Below are 14,274 nucleotides of genomic sequence, written 5' to 3'. Positions count from 1 at the left end.
AAGCATGCACGGAGCTTTACTCTCAGTTTTTAACTGAAGATTTAATTCAGAAATGCCGGCAAACATTTAATATGCCCTGTTAAACTAAGACTGTGCAGTGACGGCACAAATGAAGTCAATTAATCATCGGCCGCAGTCAGCAAGCTTCTCGCACGGAAGCTGGCGATAGCTAACCTCACACGGACAAGACGCCAGCCTGTCACGAGGCGTTTTCACCCACGAGGGGCTTTGCGAATTCAGTTTCTGACCAGCAGATGGCTTCCACAACGAAGCAAGACCTTTATAGCAAGAACGAGTATAGCAAATAACGTTTACTTCTGCTAGAACCTTGATTCTAACACCTTTATTCAACCGCTCATCGATTATAGGTGCTAAACCCTTAATATCTCTTTGATGCTACTCTCGTAAAACAATTTCTAAAACGTGACTGTGGCTACCGACTGCAGTTCCGCATCGAGCTGATTGAAGAATGTTTGCTATTCTGTTTACTAGGTCATCAGCTATGACAACATCACTAAACCTAATCGCTGGACATGTTTGCGACTTTACGCTCAGTCGAGCACCCGCTATACACGTTGACGTGTATTTCAGGCGCTTGAGTAGTTTCCGGACGCATAGTGCATGGTTCTGTTTCATAATGACAGAATAAACAAATGAGGAAGTTGTTAAATAGCAGTGCACTAATTAGTAGCTCACTATTTTCCGGGGCGGTAATCGTTACGTGGTTCGTTACGCATACATTTGCGGGCGAGTGTTCGCACGAGTGTCGCTTGACGCAAGCAGCGTAGAAGACAAGGAACAGGATGCGCTTTCGTTGATGAATCATGAACAAAAGTGTGGCAACAATCAACATCATCATTCTCACGAAACTCAACGTCACCAGATATTTATGCAGCCAAGTACGGTTTGCACTTATCATTACTGAAAGAAACAAGCCAGTCCCGTCACAGTCGAAACGGATGCAGAGCAGTTTCGCACCTTCTTTGCTACACGCAGTAAACAACACACTCAGGTGGACTGCACAGCGTACCGCCATGTATTAGCAGTTCTCTTACAGTTTTCGCCAACCCTACCGAGTCTCAATACTTCCGCCTGACAGCCTTCAAGGTTCGCGAATTTTATGACCAGTAAGTGCGTAACAAGAGTCAAATGCTAATTTGTACACGGCAATAAAGGAGGAGGGGAGGGGGCTCCGACGCCTGCAGGGAAGAGACTGAAACGAACGCAAAGCGCAGCTAGAGCTTGAAGTAAATAATGAAGCGTAGTTAGCACCAGTGAGTAAAGCCTAAAGAGAGAACGAAATCTCATACCTGCAGCCTACGAGCCTCGGAGTCACGCCCTTGCAACGTGCACCGGCGCCCGTTCGTCTCCGAAGGAGCGCCGGGAGCATTCTCGGCGCGGGGCGGCGAAGAAGCGCTCGGTGCGGACATCGGCCGCGCCACTGAACAGGAACCTTTTAACAAGCCACCGGCTGAGAGCCGTTGGTGGTGGCCGGGGGGAGGGTGGCGGGCGTGCGCTACCAGTATGGACACCCCGCTGCGAGCGGCTCTCGCCAAGCATGAGATCGGCCCCCCGCCGACATGACCGCGGGGAACCAACGAGACGCCGACGTTCACCGCACCTGTACCGCGCGCGATATATACTCAAGGGCCGCCGCGCGCTGGCGTCGAACCAAGACGCGATACCGCGATGCGACACCTGCCGCCTTGCCGGCGCTGTCGATAGATTAACGACCACCGTATCGGGTGCCACGTATGGTCACTACGCGGCGCGAATCGCACGAAGGTAACAGGAGAGGACTGCTTTGTGCTTGTCACTGGCGCTGTCAGCACATTTAACGTGAGGGACATTATACTTCAGTTCGGAGCGACCAATGCAACTGTTCCAGCTACTCACGCGACTCAGATGCATCTATTGCAAAATCTGCTCACAGAGATTGGTGTAGTTCTCAGAGCACGCGATACTAGTCGCGACGTCAGAATGCGCTATTAGAATGGAAAAGCTAAACGGCTACTCAGTTTCGGCAGTGCTAGGAACATTTCTCAAGACGCACAAGCTTGAGATACCGCCGTAAAGTTGTGAAAGTTACCAGTCAAGCCGCTGCGCACATGGGGCGACCTTTTTGCCCAACGCCCAAGCTCGTTCCGTCCCACGCGCTGCCATGTTCCTTAAAATAATCCGCCCCTCCGTTTAAACCCAACCTGGTTTTGATTTTCGGCGAAGCAGAGATTCTACACCGGGGCCATCCGCTGTGCACGCAAGGCGTCGAAAACGGGACGCCCGTCACAGAACGGACCAAGGGGGGACCAGGCACCGACCTTGCCTCAGGCTGGCAGACGTTAGTTGGAAATAGTTGCCTACCAAGCGAATTCTTCTACCCCTCTGCTACTCTGCAGGGCCTGTGATGGTGGAAGAGTGAACTGCGCATGCTCTGCCTACTCTGCGCTGTCACTGAAGCAACCGAGTGCAGAGCAAACAGCAGCGAAGGGTTCTACCTAAGCTTGGAGCGTAAGCTTCGCCCCACATCTTCTACGTTCACGGCCCATGGGCGCGGTACCTATCGGCCGGCGGTAGTGCATTCGAAGTAATTAAGGAAAAAAAAAATGGTTTCTTGTAGCTTTTTCGCAGTACAATACAACCCCTAGTAAGAAGAGAGCACAGACGAGGCTCCACCTCGGGCTGCATCCCGGGCCAGTGCCATGGAAGGTAACACCTGGTTAAAGTAAAACGGATGAGAACGGAGATATTGCGAAATGAATGGAACGGTACTAGTTTCATAGACTGTGTCGCATGTAACGTGAGTCAAGGGTTTAACCTATTTAGGCCCAGTGATTCCAATTGAAATAACCAGGTTAAGAGGGCAGTAGGCTTCAACAGAGGAAACAATTTCTGCCGATTTCGTTATCCATTCGACATGTTGACCCTTTATCTGCATATGCCCGCCACATTTCACTTCACAGATGAAGGCTGTTGTCCTAGAAAATGGGCACAAAAAATTCGTATGCTCTGCTGCCGCCACTGTCGGTTGCCACTACAGCAAGAAAAACCGGTTGAGGCACCAGTAGGCCTCGGGCTACTCCTGAAAAAGAAATTGTTTTCGAGAAAAGTGTCTTTAGAGAAAATAGAAAATAGTTATAAGAGCATAGAGGACAGCGATTGAAAATGGAATCACCGGGAGCTAGAGGCTCTATCCTAAAATACACACCGTGGTTGTGTTTGAGTTACATGCAGTTGCTTGCTTCGCATGAATATCACATTTTTTCACTTTTTCTGTGTGAAGGTACGTTCCATCCACGAGACACATTCAGCGCACGTGATTCTTTGTGGAAAAGAAAAAGGTGTTCACCCCACTTGGCGAGGTGTCAGACACTGATATCGATTGATTCGACGACGAAGCCATTGCACGAGCGCGTAGGAAGAGAGCAGATTATGAACCTGCATGCGAGCTCGGCCTTGACGTCCAGATTGAGAACCATGGCAACGAAGAACCAAGTTGCAGCTGAACGGCGCCGAAAGCTGAAAGTCATACTGTCACAGAAGAAATACTTGTGGGGGTGCAGAATGAAAAGGTGTTGTAAACAGAGCGACTAACATAAAAATACGAACCTCCGCCGAAAGAAGCACCTTCAGCATACAAATGCGTCAACAATTTCTGTGAGGACTCAAGTCTACGAGCACACCGCTTAGCAAAACTTTTACTCGGCACAAAGAGCTGGACGCTGTGAGTTCCGAGTGAAAACTGCCTGGGCTCTCCTTAAGGCACGGCTGTTAAAAGAAAGCGGGCCTTTTCTACCTTTCACACGCTGCCTCCCAGGAAAACGCGCTTTTGCCCTCCACCAACTCGAGATTTGCTCTTGCATATAGGACTGAGCACTGCGCCGTACACAGCGACTGAAATGCAGGGGCAAGCTGCGTGTCATGTCAAACACCTAGCACACACCTTCACCTGAACAAAGACAAGCATGGTCTTAAAGTTGTCGAAGGGAAATAAAAAATTGCGCAGAAATCACTACACTAAGCATTTCGCACCCACTAAGTCCCGCTGATCTCATTTGGAATCATGCAAACTGCAAACTGTAAATCGCGTGGTTTAAAGTTCCGAAGCGACACAAGAGCTATGAGCTATGAAGCACGTTGTAGCGGAGGGCTCCGGATTAATTAGACGCCCTAGGGTGTTTTAACTTGCGCTTACATCGCACAGCATACGGATGTTTTTGTATTCCACCACCATCGGAATACGGCCCCACGGCCGGGATCGAACCCGTGACTTTAGATTCAGCAGCCCAGCACCATAACCATTGACACCGCGGCGGGGACATTTGGAATCATGCAAAAAAGAAAATCATAAAGAACAACTGTAACTTTGATTTCGTGACCTTTTTTAAAATATCGTCTTCCTGCGTATAGTTTCTGGGTGTCAATTTGTTATTTTAGACGGCTTTTATTCAGGACTGAAAGGGCTTAAAAAGAAATAACTGCCACACTTTGCGAAAATTAAGCTTTAGCAGTATTGTTGGTTGTCCTTGAATCCACATAACGAAGGTTTCTGGCGGGTGACGACGTCATTGCCGGTGTCAGCAACCGAAGACCCTGCGACAACGACTCGTTTCTGATTGCATAGTCACACGACTATACAACAAAAGGTGGCTACCTGACATCAGCGTCACAACAAAATGGGAATAAGGGAGTAATTACTCATTGACTTACTTATTACAAATCTACTCCACCTTGGGGGATTCCCCTAAATATTTGGTCAACAAAATGGGAAGTGTTCTAGCCAGCCGATCAGTGTGTGCGCAAGTAGCTGGCGCAGAGAAAAAAAAAATGGTAGAATCGGCGGATCCGAGGGCGAGCATTAATAACGTTGAGCCGTTCGTGGTGCGAAGGGCGCCCTTACCCTTCGTTATCGTAAAAGGGATTTAGCTGGAAATGACAGCTATCGCTGTTCGGTTTTCGCAAAGAGGAAGGCGAGTGGTGAACTGTGGAGAATATAATCACCTTTTGAACCACTGAAAAAACGCGGAAAGTTTTGGATAGAAAATTGCAGGGGCATCAAAAAAAGGACAAAAAACACTGAGGATGTAATTTTCGTGAAGATAGCGCTTTGTGAAGCCATTATCTGCACTCTGAATTAACCCGGCGTATGAAATCCAGCATCTCCGTGGGAGCAGCGCTTGGCTGAAACGTCCCACGTCCGGTAGCGCTCTCTAAGGCCGTTGACAGAGTGCTCCTAAATTCCCACGGCCGCAGTTTCTGTCATTATTGTCGGGGCACAAAATTCCTGCGCGCCAATTCAGAGTGCGAGGGACATTCAGAACAATTCTGTATTCAAGGTTATACAGCGCTAGCTACACTTTCTCCGCGTACTCTTCTACTAGCTTTTAACAAACTTCTGGCCTATTTTTCTATGTTTAAAGCGGGTTAAATATTTCAAGTAGTCACTGAATTCAATGTAAATTAAAAATAAAAGAACAGGCTCATTTGCTTCAGGTGATCGACATCAGTACTGCTTCCGTTAAATTACAGTAACACATACCCACCTTTTTATTTTTTTTAAACCCTTCACTGACGCTGTACGCGATGCAGTACTGCCATGCTGGTCAGCGGGACCAGCCGCTCTGCTTGGGACCACCCGCGCGATAGCCGCCCGCGCCACGGCAGTGGTTTCACTCCAGCGGCTCTTTTCTGGACGTTGCGTGTGGCGGCGGAGATGCATTTCTAGGGTAAATGCGATTTGTCTGCGGTCGGCAGACATCGGTGCTCGGCCTGCAGCGCGGCCGCTGTTCCGCAGCCCTGCCCGAACGTGGGCGGCTCGTTTGATTCCTGCGCGGTTCTTGCATCGGTTCGATGAGGCGGAAACCGCGTTACGTGCATTGCGTCCCAGCCGCCGTCGGGAGCCGCCTGTCGGCACTTCATCAGAGCCGGCCGCGGCTCACTCCGCTTCTTCCGGACTGACCCGGATGAGTCCACATCAGTCGCTTTCTGCTTCTCCCGCACCGCCCCGCCGCTGGAGAAACCCGACAATTGGCGGCCGATGTGCGCCGGAGTCGAGCCAACGCACGGGCCGCGTGAGTCCGTCCGCCGTGACACGTGGCGGGAAACCTTCGGGCTCTTGTTTTGCCGACCCGATAGTTTGACCCGCTTTCCGGACGCCTCCTCCCCGCCTGCCCCTTCCTGATCCGGAAAGGTGATGCCATGCCCTTCGTATCAAACTCTTCCTATGTACGTATATACGCGCAAGACGTTGTCTCTGCACCTTAAAGCCGCCCCCGACCAGCAGCGCCTCTGGTAATCCTGGCCAGGAGGGAAATGCGCGAAAGGCCCCCGCCCGTTGGGGACAGCGCCGCCGGAGGGACCGGCGGGAGCAGTCAATGGGATGGAACACACGGCAGCGTTAAAATAAAGGGGCCCGGAAGTGGGCCACTGTGATCGCGGGCTTGATTAAATAAAAGGTAACCCAATTTGTGACGACGGCTGCTTGGGCGCGGGGCGGCCCCTTTAGCGCAGCGCAGGTGGGCGGCGGAGGTGCCGGACCCCGGAGCTCTTCATTTCCAGCTCGTCGGAGGCGACGCGCGCAATCCGGAGCAGCTCGTGCGCGCGGCCCAACCGGTGAGCGGGGAGGGAAAAGAAAATCAAGAAAGTACGTGAAACGGCGCCAGCTAGCGCCAAGAGGTAAGGCTACAAGTAATGAAGTGTAACGCACGCCTCTCTTGTCCGCACAATGTTGATTCCAACGCTGCACTCTACCTTGACCCAGTACACGATCGAGGAGCAAAAGGTGCTTCGAGCGAAGGAAATTATAGCCCCAGGTCGTGGATTTCGTTTCTTATGTCGTTATTCCCGCTTTATATCGCTTTCGGGCGGTCCAGCGCGCTCGGCGTATTATTGCGCTCGAAATTCTTTTTTTTTTCATCGAACCTGAAGAGCAGGAAGATCCTCGATGTTTGTCGAAACTACAAAAAGAAAGTTCTCTTTTTACCTGGGTCCACCCCCACGCACACACACACGCACACACACGCACACACACACACACACACACACACACACACACACACACACACACTTTTTTTTCATTTCTCGTTTCAGCTCGAAGAAACCTACAGCACTTTCTGTGTGCTGAGCCCTCAGCACCTCTTCTCTCGTTTTATTTTTTTTTTCCACTTCTTCCGTACGAACGATGCTGGGAGAGGAAAGATTTTACAAGAGGCTGCTGTTTGACCAGGTGATTTCTTTATCGTTGAACAAAACTATTTCCAGCGATCTTCGTCTCTATTTTGTGCCGATAGATGTTCGATTTATTTACTTTTTTTTATTAATTCCGTTCGAACCTCATCTATCAAGCAAGGCGAGGAAAAGGCAAAGAAAAGTGTAACAGCTGGGGTTAGGGATGAGGGAAAAATCTCATACGTGAAGCTCAATACACCAACACCCGAAAGGTCGTGCGTGTCTCAGCCATAACGGTGTAGTTTCCACCTTTCTCCTGCGTTTTTTGTTATACCCCTGAGATAGTTTTTTTTTCCCTTTAGTAGGTACCTGAACTAAATTGTCTAGTGCGTTCTTTTTCTTTCACATCAGGTGGATGATGCGATAATTCGCGCTTTTTTCTTTTCCCTTTTTTTTTTTGCGCTTCTGGCCCCAGACGTGGGCCCACGATTGAACTGCTGGACAGCCATTTGACTGTTCGAACTTTTTCCTGGCTTGTTGGAGCCATGGCTTTTACCCTGCGTTCTTTGGGGCACGACTGCCTTCAAACGCTGACCCACATACTGCTGAGGGTCAATTATAGGTATGCTTGTTCAGGTCCATCTTACAAACGGTATCTCGCTTTTGTTATTTGGTAGATTTCGTCTTCTCTTGTGAAAATAAAAAGAAATCAGTAGACAATAGACATCGTCCTTGCACCACGCTCTAGAGTCCAAGCAAAGATAATAAAACGGCGATAAATAGAGAACCCTCCTCTCCTGAGAGACTTCATGTCGACGACACGTTTGATGTCCCGGTAGTTCTTTAAATGGTTTAACAGCACTTTGTAAACATGCCGAATGTCTACAGCAGGCCACTACAGTGGCCACTCTACCTCTTCAGTGCCACATCTTCCCAGTTATGCAATGGGTAATAAAAAGTACGGCGCAAATTATGGATGAGAATATTGCGGTTAAATCCTTTAGCAGACTCGCTAAGATTAAATAACTGGTACTGCAGCACTGGTAAAGTTTCTTTGAATAATTTAGTAAACGACAGAATTTCAGACTTCTCAAGTAGTGGAAATGCATCGCTTCGAAATTAACTTCACAGACCGTATGATTTGACTGCGGACGCACTGCAGAGCAGTGAAGTGAATAGGAGATTGCTCTCTGACGCACTGCAGTATGGGTGTAATGAAGGAGGGCAATGTGCAGAGTAAGTTAAGTTTCTGAAATGGATTATTAGACGACCTTGCAAACCATTCAAGATGCTATAAGCAGTTTTTTTTTAGGTGGGGAAACGCGATTAGAGTACTTCAAGATTTTAATGAAGAAGACCTCCAAGAAATATATGAACGTTGGTGGAAAATAATTTGTTATAGCTACAGTCGACATGCAACCGAAGGGCAAAGTTGGACATCCAACTCAAGCGCCAACATTTCTTTTTAAGTTATCGTAGCTTTGCCAACCACCCAGAAGCAGTTCGCCACTGGAGCTGCTTGATGAAGCGCACCCGCTGACAAGATGCGTTCCCGCAACTAATCCTGCATTTATTTTGAAAATAAGCAGCACACGGCGCGGCGCATCGGTACTAAAAGTGCGATCTTACAGCCTTTCGATTTGGTGAGATGGGTGATGCGGTGCATGGGGAAAGCCTGTTTATAAACTACTGTGCGGCAACCAAGAAGAAAAGATATACTTCCCATCTTCCACTCGTCAATAACATAAATGCTTCATGATTGCGTAAGGCTCTGATGCCAGCGGATGACGGGGCCACATTAGTGATGCGGCCGGTATACTTAACGGCAACAAACCAGCGTTCCGCATCTGTTCGATCCGACGGAGACCGAGACGGCTTAACGCGGCTTAGTCGCCCGTTAGGAGTTACGATGCCGTATGGGCTGTGCGCGTGATGCAAACGTCTTGGCCTTTCTTGCCTTTCCTGTCCGTGCTTGCGGTTACGGTTGGTTCTTTTTTTTTCTGCTCGCTTATCCCCGAAAGCACTTTGCTGCCGTTTACCCTATCTCTGGCCTCGCAAATAACAGGCCGGGAATTAAGTTTCCCTAGCGGGAAGCGTATGCGAGAATACTGACTCGGGATATGATATTGGCCTAAATTGCGCGTTTGTTAACAAAAAGCACACAGCGCTTTCGCACCTTGGGTCCTTTAAGGGGAGCCGTTGGTAACGAACGGGGGATTGCGCCTCAAGACTCCACATTACTTTTTTTTTTTCCTTTATGCGCTCTGAACTGCCGATGTTGCTCTATTTCGTTAACCGATTCTGCGCAACGTGGCATAAATTATCGGCCGTGAAAGGAGCGTTCACTCGGCACACATCTACGAGGTTTTTGTTACGCCGGCGATGAAAATTGAAGTCACGCGCGACGACAACGAAGAAACGTCAAATACGCGCCCCCCGAGCATCGCTGAGCTATGGAAAGTGAGAGAATTCGCGTCAAACTCGGGCAGGTATGAGGAATTCGTTGCCCCCTTCTCCTCCAAGACTCCCAAGTGTGTTTATCTGAAGGAATAAAAGAAGAAGAAGAAAAAAAAAACACTGGGGTTCAGAGACGACGAGCGCCCCCGAATAAAGGCACGTCAGAACTAAAATTAAAAGCGGCTGACGTGAATTGCAAATGGGGCCGGCCGAGCGGGCCTCGGGAGAAGTTGAGGAGCACAATGGCCTCCGGAGCGCGAAGGGGGGACCGCGGCGGGGGGACCCGAGGAGGCCCCATTCTTCCCCCTCGCATCGCGCTGGAAGAGGTGGCTCCAAATGTCGTCCGCGTCTATTTCGGACAGCGCGGTTGGGAAATCTGACGTCAGGACCCGTGTCGGGCCAGGGGCACCGGTCCCCACGCCCTTCGCATATGTAAAGGCGCGCATGCTGATTCCGCACCCGCTGTCATGGCCGGCGCCCCGCATTCGGGGCCAGCCGGGCGAGATTGAGGTCGGCCCGGCTTAGGAAATCGGTACCTCGGGAATACGGGGAAAAGGAGAGAGGCACGGGAGCGTAGCGGGAGACACGCCGAAACGTCGCGCTGAGGCGAAAAAGGGGCGGATGGTATAGCGAGACCTCCGGTCGGAACGCGTTTGCCGCCTCGATTCGACTACGCTGAACTAGAACTCATTGTAATCCGGCGTTCGATCGCCATGTCTCGCTCACGTGCCTGCCGAAAGAGGTGGGCCAACGGCACGGAGTGCCTGAAGTACAACTGCCCAGCTTTGTTTTCTTGTCTCCCTCCTAGCACCTTCTTTTTTTTTCTTAAGCCCATTTCTGCTCCCTTAATGCTTTCTTTTTTATTGATCTAGAGGCCCTATACGGGCATTGCGTAAGAGTGTTGGTGGCTTAGAAGAGCGGTTAGTGTAAAACGTGGACAGGAAAAACAATTAGGGCGGTGGAAACACTATTTTTCCTAAACCGAATCGAATATGAATAGGCTATAGTTGTGCTACCGAATCGAACGCGAATCGTGTATTTAAAAACCGAGTCGAATGCGAATAGAATAGTGATGGAACCGAAACGAATATGAATCGAATATTTCTGTGCTGATTCGCTACTTGAGCGAATATGCGTGCAAGACGAATATCCATGCGAAACAGTGAAGCGCTAGAGGCGGCGTTATAAATCTTGGAGGTAAAGTTGTAGCTGTCGCAAAACGCAATAGTGATCTTTACTGGAGGACACGGAGCATTAAGTCAGTACATTAGTTCTACGACCGTCATGCCATAAGCTGGGGAAAATTACCTTTTGTTCCTGATGACGACAGCGACGAATCGAGCGCCAAAACCGAGTTGTTGAGAGCGACGAGAGTTTGAGCGACGGCTTCCGATATCGGGCACAAAGGCACGGTTTGCGAAACGTGGTTGTGTCGCCCAGTCTTGAAGGATTTATATATGAGAATCACGAACGCTGTCACACGTATGGACCGCGTCATGGAGCTGAAACGTGCTTCCACCACAGACGATCGTGGCAGCATACTGTGCGGTGTAGGAGCGGCTTATGTTTTTGAAACAGTCTTCGAAAAAAAAAAGCTACTACATGCTCTGTTTGAACTTCATGCAGTTGCTCGCAAACTCTTCGCAAAACATCGCAACTGAGTCGATTCGTTTCGCATTATTTTGAAAGTGCAACATTGGAATCGCTGTCCGAAAGTGCCGAATATTCGCGCACACCTAAAAATAATATAAGAAGCACTTTGGCAAGTTATTACGAAATATAAATCACCCGTGTACTTGGTAACTGTACTGCCGATAGCACTGACGAGAAATGAGTTCTTTAAATAATTTTACATGCATGGTCTTTCGATTTTATATACCCCCCTCCCACCCCCTTGCGCTTTAAATATATAAATAAACTGATAAATAATGCACACCTGCACTGCAGCGTTCCACTCCGTGAGCGATGGCAGGAAAAATGACATTGCACCCTGCTTACTGAACAGCCTCGCAATGGCAGTCCCAAAACATCGCAAAGGGCAGTATAGATAACGCGTCCGATTGCTATATATAATACGAGCACAAAAAGCCGCAGCCCATAGGGCGTCGGCGCAGCTTTTCAAAAAAAATTCTGGGATAAGCAGAGCATTAAAGACAGAAACGTTAAAAACAAACCTCCACCGGCGCCGTAGCTAAAGGCAGCTTCCGACGAATGTCAAATTCGCGCACCACGAGATAGCGTTGCTCATCAATCGAAATCGTGGAGGGGGAAGCTGTCACGTGATATTCCACGTAAAGGCGCGCAGTTATCCTCAGGAATGCTTTCTTATTCAGCACAAAAGTGTCAAAAAGTACGAGCCGATTGGAGGGAGATACGTGGAAATGCTTAAAGAGAAAATTATAAACAGGCAAAGGAATCCCTCAACGCGCACTCGTCTCGCAAGTTTCGTCAGTATTTAAAGTAGGCGCACTAGATTCGAGCAGCGTAGAATGTTCCCATGACTGCGTCCGAGAGTCCCTGCCACTCGCAAGCGGTCTCAGCTTAGCACTTTCTTTCGCTGGATTTATAGGGCGAAAGAAACTACTAAGACAGCTGTACAACTTCCCAAAGGCAAGCCTCCACATCCACTCAGCTTACATGGTCGCAAAGTGACCTTCATTATATGAACTAATTTTGACAATATAAAATACCACTACTTGGCTGGTATAAATAGTCCTGCGGCTGGCTTCATCCTTCGTGGGAACCGTGGCGGGACAGGGAGCCGACCGAAGCGGAGGCTGCAGCTTTGTCAAGCTGGGCAAAGTTACACTCCTCATTGCATTCATTCACATCTCCACAGTATGTGTTCTTCTTCAGCAACAACATGGCCTCACTTAGGTGTGGCTCCCTTGCAGGATGCAGGCTCACCTCTTCCCGTCGACACCCATCTTTAATATGCTCGCCAGGGTTATTGTGGCATGCGAGGGCAAATTTTCCTTCGAGCAATATCTCCCTTACCCCCATTTTCCTCACCGCGTCTAATATAGTATGCAGTGTACAGCCTTAGCGCAACGTGCAAGTATTGTTTGGCTCTCTGTATATGCTGTGTTCGTGTCGTATGATGAGGCTCCTGCTCGCGATTTCGCTAATCAACGTATGAGAGTGACAGGGTCGTGGGGAGTTTTCACTCAAATGCACGCCTACCGTTGCCAATTGATCGCAAAACACAACTACCATGCTGCTAAAGACGACTTCGTAGTAGCAGGCGCAAGATGAAGCCGTGATGCCTTGTTGCTGATACGCCGTTACTCGTTGCACTATTTTAGACGACTCTTCCAGGACACGGCGTATTTTTCGCCCGCAGTGGGTTCGGAACGAAGCGTGTGTCAAGTGGATATGCAGAAAAGGAAGCCAGACGCCTCGCCATGGTGACCTCTCTGGCAGCTGTTAGTCAACGTCATTACTGGCGCAATCTGACGTTCTTGCAGCTGACGCTAAATGCATCAGTCCGTGCGACTCACACAATGATTCCAAAATCTCTAAGTCAGTCTGTCGGTAATGTACGAGTACAAAGCTCCTTTTCGATAAAACTTGATACAGAAGATAGTGCCTGCGTTCGATTATCAGAAGCAAATGAAGGCAGACGACTGAGCTGGGTCGTGCCTGTTAGCAGCAGTCAGGGCTAGCTTACTGCTCTCAGGTAGACCGGCGGTAGCAGTCGGACTATTCCGTGGCTTCCCTCTATTACAAATACCACTAATGTCCCTCTTCAAGCTATCGTGCGTCTCCATCATTCTTCAGACCTTGTCTGCTCGCGCTGCTGTAATGAACAGAATATGTAGGACTCCTCTTTTCCAGCAAGACGAAATTTGCAAGGCAAAAGGAGTTGTTTTTGAAAATAGGGGAAATGGCTTCCCGCGATTACCCTCTGTGGAGATAAATTCTGCACTTACTTTTGCATTCAGAAGCGGCTAAGCGCCTTGCGCTAAGCAGCTCATAGTGCCGCAGGCTTATTACCTCCGCCCCCGTGAGAGGGTTGCGAGTGAGCCGGCGACTGCTCCCGCGCCGACGCACGGGAGCTGTCGATGTCGTTCCGGTGCGGTCGGCACACAGCCCCGCCGAGCATGTGGGCGCGCCAAGGTGCCGGGCGGCCGCCCAGCGCCCACACTGCGCCATCACTGTGGCGCCTGGGCGTAATATATGGTACTACGTTGCGGCAATCAATGCTGCCGGTGAAAACCTATCTTTTTCGGGGGAGGCGTGAACAGAGCGCCAGCTATGGCACCCTCCGTAAACGGATAATATCAGCTGCGCGCTGTTTCCATCAGGCGTGTTGCGAGAGAGTGTAGTAAATGGTAGTTTAACCGACAGGCACAAATTGTAGGAACCTGTCGGAAGCATCCATCCGGCAAGGAACCGAGGCGTGTTAAATTCAAACGTTTAGCCGCAGCAACCAGCCTTGTTATGTGCTAGTTTCTGCTCCTTCATTTCTTCGTTCATTTGTTTATTCGTTTGTTTATGTGGTTCTCAACATGCGTCTGCAGTTTCAACATGCATGTTGAAAAAGTAAAGGAATGAGATAAAATGACTTGAAATTTTTTAGATAGTTTGAGCTGTAATGTAATGATAATCATCTTGAAGAGTAGAACATGAAAATAATGAATACTACCAGGC

At 49.3% G+C, this 14,274-nt stretch overlaps 1 protein-coding gene across 2 annotated transcripts in view; it reads right to left on the bottom strand.

The window, feature by feature from the left end:
* Positions 1-14,274, bottom strand: part of LOC149350992 (sodium-dependent noradrenaline transporter-like) — a 102,528-nt gene that overhangs the window by 41,687 nt on the left and 46,567 nt on the right. The window contains exon 1 of one of the 2 annotated variants that reach the window (XM_089580179.1): positions 1,311-1,610. The exons of the other annotated variant lie outside the window; for it this stretch is intronic. The gene's annotated coding sequence lies outside the window, so the exon portion shown is untranslated. Of the gene's footprint in view, positions 1-1,310; positions 1,611-14,274 lie in introns of those variants that run through there. 2 annotated transcript variants of the gene reach the window in all.

Source organism: Amblyomma mixtum, chromosome 3 (genome assembly GCF_055824585.1).
Source record: "Amblyomma mixtum isolate Tamu chromosome 3, ASM5582458v1, whole genome shotgun sequence".
In the NCBI taxonomy this organism is placed as follows: domain Eukaryota; kingdom Metazoa; phylum Arthropoda; class Arachnida; order Ixodida; family Ixodidae; genus Amblyomma; species Amblyomma mixtum.
The sequence above is the reverse complement of the archived record's forward strand: the minus strand, read 5'-3'. Positions and strand labels throughout refer to the sequence as shown.